Source organism: Pseudorasbora parva, chromosome 6 (assembly GCF_024679245.1).
Source record: "Pseudorasbora parva isolate DD20220531a chromosome 6, ASM2467924v1, whole genome shotgun sequence".
NCBI lineage: Eukaryota > Metazoa > Chordata > Actinopteri > Cypriniformes > Gobionidae > Pseudorasbora > Pseudorasbora parva.
In genome coordinates, this window is record NC_090177.1 from 48,674,154 (window position 1) to 48,681,017 (window position 6,864).

The 6,864-nt window shown below is 47.1% G+C and overlaps 1 non-coding gene and 1 pseudogene across 1 annotated transcript; both read left to right on the forward strand.

Annotated features, from left to right (window-relative positions):
* The first annotated feature begins 1,495 nt into the window (after nucleotides 1–1,495).
* Nucleotides 1,496–1,702, forward strand: LOC137080115 (U2 spliceosomal RNA; annotated as a pseudogene).
* A 462-nt stretch (nucleotides 1,703–2,164) lies between these two features.
* Nucleotides 2,165–2,328, forward strand: LOC137079616 (U1 spliceosomal RNA). Its single transcript, XR_010905565.1, has one exon. It is a non-coding gene; the product is annotated as a U1 spliceosomal RNA (small nuclear RNA).
* The last annotated feature ends 4,536 nt before the right edge of the window (nucleotides 2,329–6,864 follow it).

Genomic DNA, 6,864 nt, shown 5'->3' on the forward strand with positions numbered 1-6,864 from the left:
AGTGAGACAGGGGTGTCCTCTCTCTCCTTTACTTTTTGTTCTCTATATGGAGCCATTGGCTCAGGCGATAAGGCGAGATGGCAGAATAAAAGGTCTGCGGGTACCAGGAGGTAAGGGGGCGGTAGTGAAACTATCGCAGTACGCAGATGATACTACACTACTGTTGGATTCAGACAAGTGTCTTGAGAGGGCATTGCATTTGTTTGAGGAGTTTTCCTTAGCATCTGGGGCTAGTCTAAATATTTCAAAATCAGCTGTTAAGTTTTTTGGGAAGTTTAGGCAAAGACGGAATGGAATTGGGGGGTTGCAGGTGTGTGAGGGGCCTTTAAAAATTTTGGGTATAAGATTTCAGAATGAAGGCTCAGCTACTCTGAATTGGGAAGAGCGCATTGTTTCGGTGCAGAAGAGGCTAGCAAGGTGGAAAGGGCGAAGATTGACATTGTGGGGGAAAGTTTTGGTACTGAAGATAGAGGTGTTGTCAGTGTTTCAGTACTTGGCTGTCATTTATCCTTTGCCGGCTAGTATGAGGAAGTCAGTAATAAGGTTAATATTTACGTTTGTCTGGGGAGGAAGATATGAATATGTAAAAAGAACTGAAATGTTTAATTCGATTAAGGAAGGAGGGCGGGATGTACCTCATGTTCCTTTAAAGCTTGATTGTTTTTTTGTGTCTTCAATCTTGGCCCAGTTAGCGGGGACTGCTGAGCATCCGTCTTGGTTTTTTCTTAGGTTATTTTTTTCTTATCAAGCAAGGCACGTGATGAGGTGGTCCAATGAGGGTCCAAGGTCGGAAACGCAGCCGTGGCATTATAGGCATGCAGTTAAATGGATGAGTAAATATCCTGAGAGTAAGGAGATAACAGTGTGTTTGGACCAGAGGATGTTGTATGGAAAGGTAAGGGAGAGGGTGTCTAGTGTAGTTCGGGTGGGGTCTCAAGGGAGGTGTGGTTGAATATTCAACCCAAAAATCTTGATAATGACTTAAAAGATCTTAATTGGTTGTGTTTTTTGAGGCGTTTGCCCGTAAAAGAGATCATGTATAGGCACGGTATAGCAAAAGATGGAAAGTGCCCAAGGGAGGGGTGTTGGGAAGAAGAGACAATAAAACATACTTTTTGGGAGTGTGGGTTTGCACAGAGGGTGTGGGGGAGGGGAAAGAGGGTGTTAGGGGTGATCTCAGAAAATTTTAAGGTGTCGGGGGAGAATGTAATCGGTGGAATAAGAAGTAAGAAGGGGGAAGGGAAAGTGGCTTATATGCTGTGGTTAATAATAAGTTTGGTCAAAAAAGGACTTTGGGAGGAAAGACAGGGAATATGTAGGGGGAAAGGGAAAAGGTCAGAAGAAGGGGTAATACGGGGAGTGGAGTATGAAGTAAGGGCAAGGATTAGGTGGGATATACAAAGATGGGGGAAACATGCAGCTAAAGAGAGGTGTAAAGGGTTGTTTGGGTTATATGATGACGAATGGAAAGAGAATGAGATGAGATAATATGTGTATGTAATTTTGAGTTGTATGTGAATAAAAAAAAAAAAAAAAAAAAAAAAAAAAATCTGTTCTTATCAGTTTAATATCTGATACGTCCCCTATCCGGGGACTGCATATTAAATTGATTTTTGGCACATGGAGCCGGAACCGGGGCTTGCTCCGTCCACTCCACGCATCGACCTGGTATTGCAGTGCCTCCAGGAACGGTGTGCTTCCCCTTTTTGGGGACTGCGAATTGTTGTGACTAATAGAAGAACCAACAACACCACTGGAATTTTGTCAGAGAATACAGAAATACGCAGGAAGCGCATACAGAATGACGATGAGGTGACGCAACGATGACCGTGCCACAGAGAAAGCAGCAAGCTGCGGTCATATGAGCATAGGGAAAAAAGAAGAACAAAAGCGTCGGTTGCCGGCCGGCTGACTCATCACCGTCACAGCACGTTTTTTGATGTCCCTCTTATTTGAGAGTCTTTACCAACGAGCTGATGAGTCGAATCAGGGGTTTGTGTTGGATGGATTAGGGACACCTGATTCAAATCAAGGTCACGCACGCACGCAGCAGTCAAGCAATGGAAGGTGCCCCGTCCTTCCTTTTCTTGGGGGAGGGGAAGGTCACCGTGTTTGAGGATGGCGAAGGGGGATAGGGCGCCTCTGCCTGGAGGCCAGGCAACTCATACTTACCTGGCAGGGGAGACACCATGATCAGGAAGGTGGTTCACCCAGGGCGAGGCTCGGCCATTGCACTCCGGTTGTGCTGACCCCTGCGAATTCCCCAAATGTGGGAATCTCGACTGCATAATTTATGGTAGTGGGGGACTGCGTTCGCGCTCTCCCCTGTACACACTGGTTAAAAGCAGATAGCGTGGAGGGAAAAAGCGCGCGGTTCTTGACGCTTGTGGCGCCGCCCACTGCCCCAAAGGGTGAAGTTGCACCAGTTTTGTTATGTTTCTGTCTCTTTCTGCTGTGTCAGCCAGTGACCCGGAGAGTTCAGAGAACTGAACTGCGTTTGTTTTCATCGAGGTTGTCGAAACCTGCGACCGGTTTGCCGAATGTGGTTTTTCCCACAAACTTTGATATTCAACGGACGAGTTGATTGACAGCAGTGGTCCCAAAGGCAAAGTTGTTCGGATGGAGGTTTTCTGTCGTATGGTACGACTGTCTCGTGCGCGTGCTGTGAAAAAGCACGCGACATACGTTCGCCTATAGCCGCTCTCATGTTGTTGCTTTTTCATTTTAAAGCGCCACTAGGTGGCCATTCACCGCGTCCTTTCTCGCCTGACCCCAGACTGAGCCCGTGCACGGGTGTACCGGCTTGGGTGAAATTGTCTCGTTCCGTCCAAGAGCTATAGCCGTTCTAGCAGACCCCGCCTCGCCCAGCCCGTAGGTTTCGGCCTGCCGCCGCCAAGCTGAATCGAAATTCCCACTTTTTTTCCGATCTGGACGGACAGTCAGACTCCAGAGAATCTTTCTGCACTGGCTGCGTCATTGTGTCATCGCTTCTCGGCCTTTTGGCTAAGATCAAGTGGTCTGGTCTGACGGTAGAGACAGCGATCGCCTCTTGTTGGACCTTTGTCTCGTGTGTTGCTTGTCACACGGGACATACAGCCTTCAGGAGGTACATTGACAAGCGGCTTTTAGGGGACGACTCGTTCTTCGAGGAATCTACTTGTTTTTAAAGGTAAGCAGGTTTTTATATTATTTATTTATTTATTTGTTTATTTATTTAAATTATTGCTTATTTTATTGCTTGATTTTAGCCGCAGCGTGTTGTTGGTGCCTCCATCATGTCGGCTGCTCGTGCCGGCGTGAGGAGGCACCACAGTGTGCGTTTTAAATTTAAAAGAAAAGAGGATGGTACTCTCCAGGGCATGTCCAGACTGGACTTTTCCAGGAAGTACATCCAACAGACTCTGGGTTTTAAAGCTACAGACATAAACTGTTTATTGACTCTGCCCCTGAACCATGGTTTTGATGTGAGTTTTACATCTGCTTCTCTGTTGAGTACTTTCTGGTCTCGGTTTGAAACATGTAAAGCCAATTTCTCCATGTTCACAGTGGAAAAGCTAACTGATAATTCACTGAAAGTGGTGATTGTCAGGATGTTTAATGAAACTGTGAGTGGAGAGGATATTGTTGTATGGTTGGCAAGATACTGCTCTATTCGTGGACCACCAGTCAAGGTTTTAGATGAGGACGGTATCTGGAGCTGTGCGTGGAGAGTGCCCATCAAACAATGGGCAGATCCCAACAGCTACCATGGTCTGAGTCAAATACCATCAATGATTGTGTTGGGCGAGAATAGAGGCTACATCCACTACCAAGGGATGCCCAAGCTTTGCCGCAAATGTGGCAAACTTGGACATCTCGCCGAGGCATGTCAGGAAGTAATATGCAGAAAGTGTAGAGAAATTGGACACACCTTTGAAGAGTGCCAAAATGGCAGAAAGTGTAACCTCTGTGGAGAATCAACCCATCTCTACAGAGATTGCCCTAAAAGTTTTGCCAACAAGTTGAAAAACAACAAAATGGCCGCCCCACCCAATGTACAAACAAGTGAGGAGGCGGGCCCTGAGGTTTTGGCGGGAAATTCAATATCCCAGCCAGCCTCAGGGATTGGACAGGAAGGAGGAAGTGGGGTGGCCACAGGGGCGGAGTCAATTTTAGCAGTTGAACGAGGGGAGGAAGCCAATCCTCAAGAAGAAAGTAAAGAGAAAATGGAGGAGGAAGAGGAGGAAACGGCTTCCTCCCTAGAAACAGTCCCGGAGCTGAGTGTTGTGGACAGTGGGAGTGGAACTGATTGTTCTCTCCCCAATGCTCAAGTGCAGAGAAGGTCTGCGAGATCTCCTCTGGTTCAAACAGAGGAGAAAAGGCTGAGGGCATCGCATCGGCTAGATAGTTCCTCTTCGGAAGATCTAGACCGTATGTGGCCCCCAGAATCTCCAAATGAAGTCTCTTTTCTGCACATAAAGCTAAGAACATCGTCGCCAAAGGAGTGGCAAGAGTTCCCCTCTGTGGCTCCTGAGGCGCCAAGCACTTGCCTTCCTGATTCCAGTATTTCTGGGGAAAAGGAAAGAGAAGTGCAACAAGATGTAACATGATTTTAATTCTGTCTTTGTAGTCCACTCTTGTTTTATCTTTTAAATGACTTGTACCTTTTTAGCCATACTGCTCATGGCTCTCACTATCTCTACAATTAATGTGAGAAGTGTGAAGAGCAATATGCGAGCACAGAGCGTCTTATCCTTTTTAAAATATTTTAAGTCAGATGTGTTTTTATTGCAAGAATGTGGTTTGCCGTTTTTACCAAATTACAGGAAATGGGAGGAGCTCTGGACCCCAGGACCTTCCATTTGGAGCGGGTCCAATTTTAACAAAAATGATGGTGTTGCTATTTTAATTAACAATAAGAATATCTTGGTGAAGGGCAGCACTGTGGTGAAGGACGGGCGGGCAATTTTAGCAAATCTGACTTTTTTAGGTAAGGATTTTAACGTTTTAAATGTATATGGTTTTACGGATAAAAATGAAAGGTATGAGTTTTTAGAAGACCTGCAGCCCCACATGCTAGGTAGGGCTCCTTTAGTGGTAGCAGGGGATTTTAACTGTGTTTTATCAAAGAAGGACAGAAAGAGGGTGGGAGATGATTTTAAGATTGATAAGACATCGGTTTTATTACAAAGCTTAGTTAGAGATTTTAGGTTAGTTGACTGTTTTAAAATAATGCATCAAAGAGAGGAGGGCTTCACCTGGTTCAGTGGTGACGGCACCAAAGCCTCTCGAATCGACTACCTATTTACAAGAGATTTCCCGCCAACCGATGCTACATTGACCCCACTCTTCTTCTCAGACCACTTAATGCTATCTTGCACTCTTTCACTGCCCACTGGTGTGACAGTAGGGGGAGGTCTGTGGAAGCTGAACTGCTCCCTCTTAGAAGATGAGGAGGTAGTCAGAGAATATAGGGAGCAGTTCAGCCAATGGCAGACCCTCCAAGACTTTTATGACTCACGTGCACAGTGGTGGGAGATGGTGAAGGAACGGACAAGACTTTTTTTTAGAAAGACAGGCAGAGACAAAAAGAATAGATTTAAACGACGCATGATGGGGCTGCAAAAACGACTACAAAGGTATTTTAATCTTTTAAATGACGGGTTTGATTTTAATGAAGATATTAAAATGGTAAAAGATGAGATGTCAGTTTTATCCAAAATACAAAGCAAAGGTGTCATTTTAAGGAGCAGGCCCAGATAGCAAAATTGCTCTGGCCCAGATCCGGCCCACACTTTACACTTTCATCTGGCCCACTACCCGCGTGGAATGATGGCACTTGGGCGGTCCGCTCCCGTTTGCCAGATTTAGGCCGCAATCAAGCCATAGCAACGCCGCATGTCAGCCATGAACAAAACGCATGAAGCAGAACTGGCCCACATCTGGCCCAGATAGCAAAATTGCTCTGGCCCAGATCCGGCCCACACTTGACACTTTCATCTGGCCCACTACCCGCGTGGAATGATGGCACTTGGGCGGTCCACTCCCGTTTGCCAGATTTAGGCCGCAATCAAGCCATAGCAACGCCGCATGTCAGCCATGAACAAAACGCATGAAGCAGAACTGGCCCACATCTGGCCCAGATAGCAAAATTGCTCTGGCCCAGATCCGGCCCACACTTGACACTTTCATCTGGCCCACTACCCGCGTGGAATGATGGCACTTGGGCGGTCCACTCCCGTTTGTCAGATTTAGGCCACAATCAAGCCATAGCAACGCCGCATGTCAGCCATGAACAAAACGCATGAAGCAGAACTGGCCCACATCTGGCCCAGATAGCAAAATTGCTCTGGCCCAGATCCGGCCCAAACTTGACACTTTCATCTGGCCCACTACCCGCGTGGAATGATGGCACTTGGGCGGTCCACTCCCGTTTGTCAGATTTAGGCCACAATCAAGCCATAACAACGCCGCATGTCAGCCATGAACAAAACGCATGAAGCAGAACTGGCCCACATCTGGCCCAGATAGCAAAATTGCTCTGGCCCAGATCCGGCCCACACTTTACACTTTCATCTGGCCCACTACCCACGTGGAATGATGGCACTTGGGCGGTCCACTCCCGTTTGTCAGATTTAGGCCACAATCAAGCCATAACAACGCCGCATGTCAGCCATGAACAAAACGCATGAAGCAGAACTGGCCCAGATAGCAAAATTGCTCTGGCCCAGATCCGGCCCACACTTTACACTTTCATCTGGCCCACTACCCGCGTGGAATGATGGCACTTGGGCGGTCCGCTCCCGTTTGCCAGATTTAGGCCGCAATCAAGCCATAGCAACGCCGCATGTCAGCCATGAACAAAACGCATGAAGCAGAACTGGC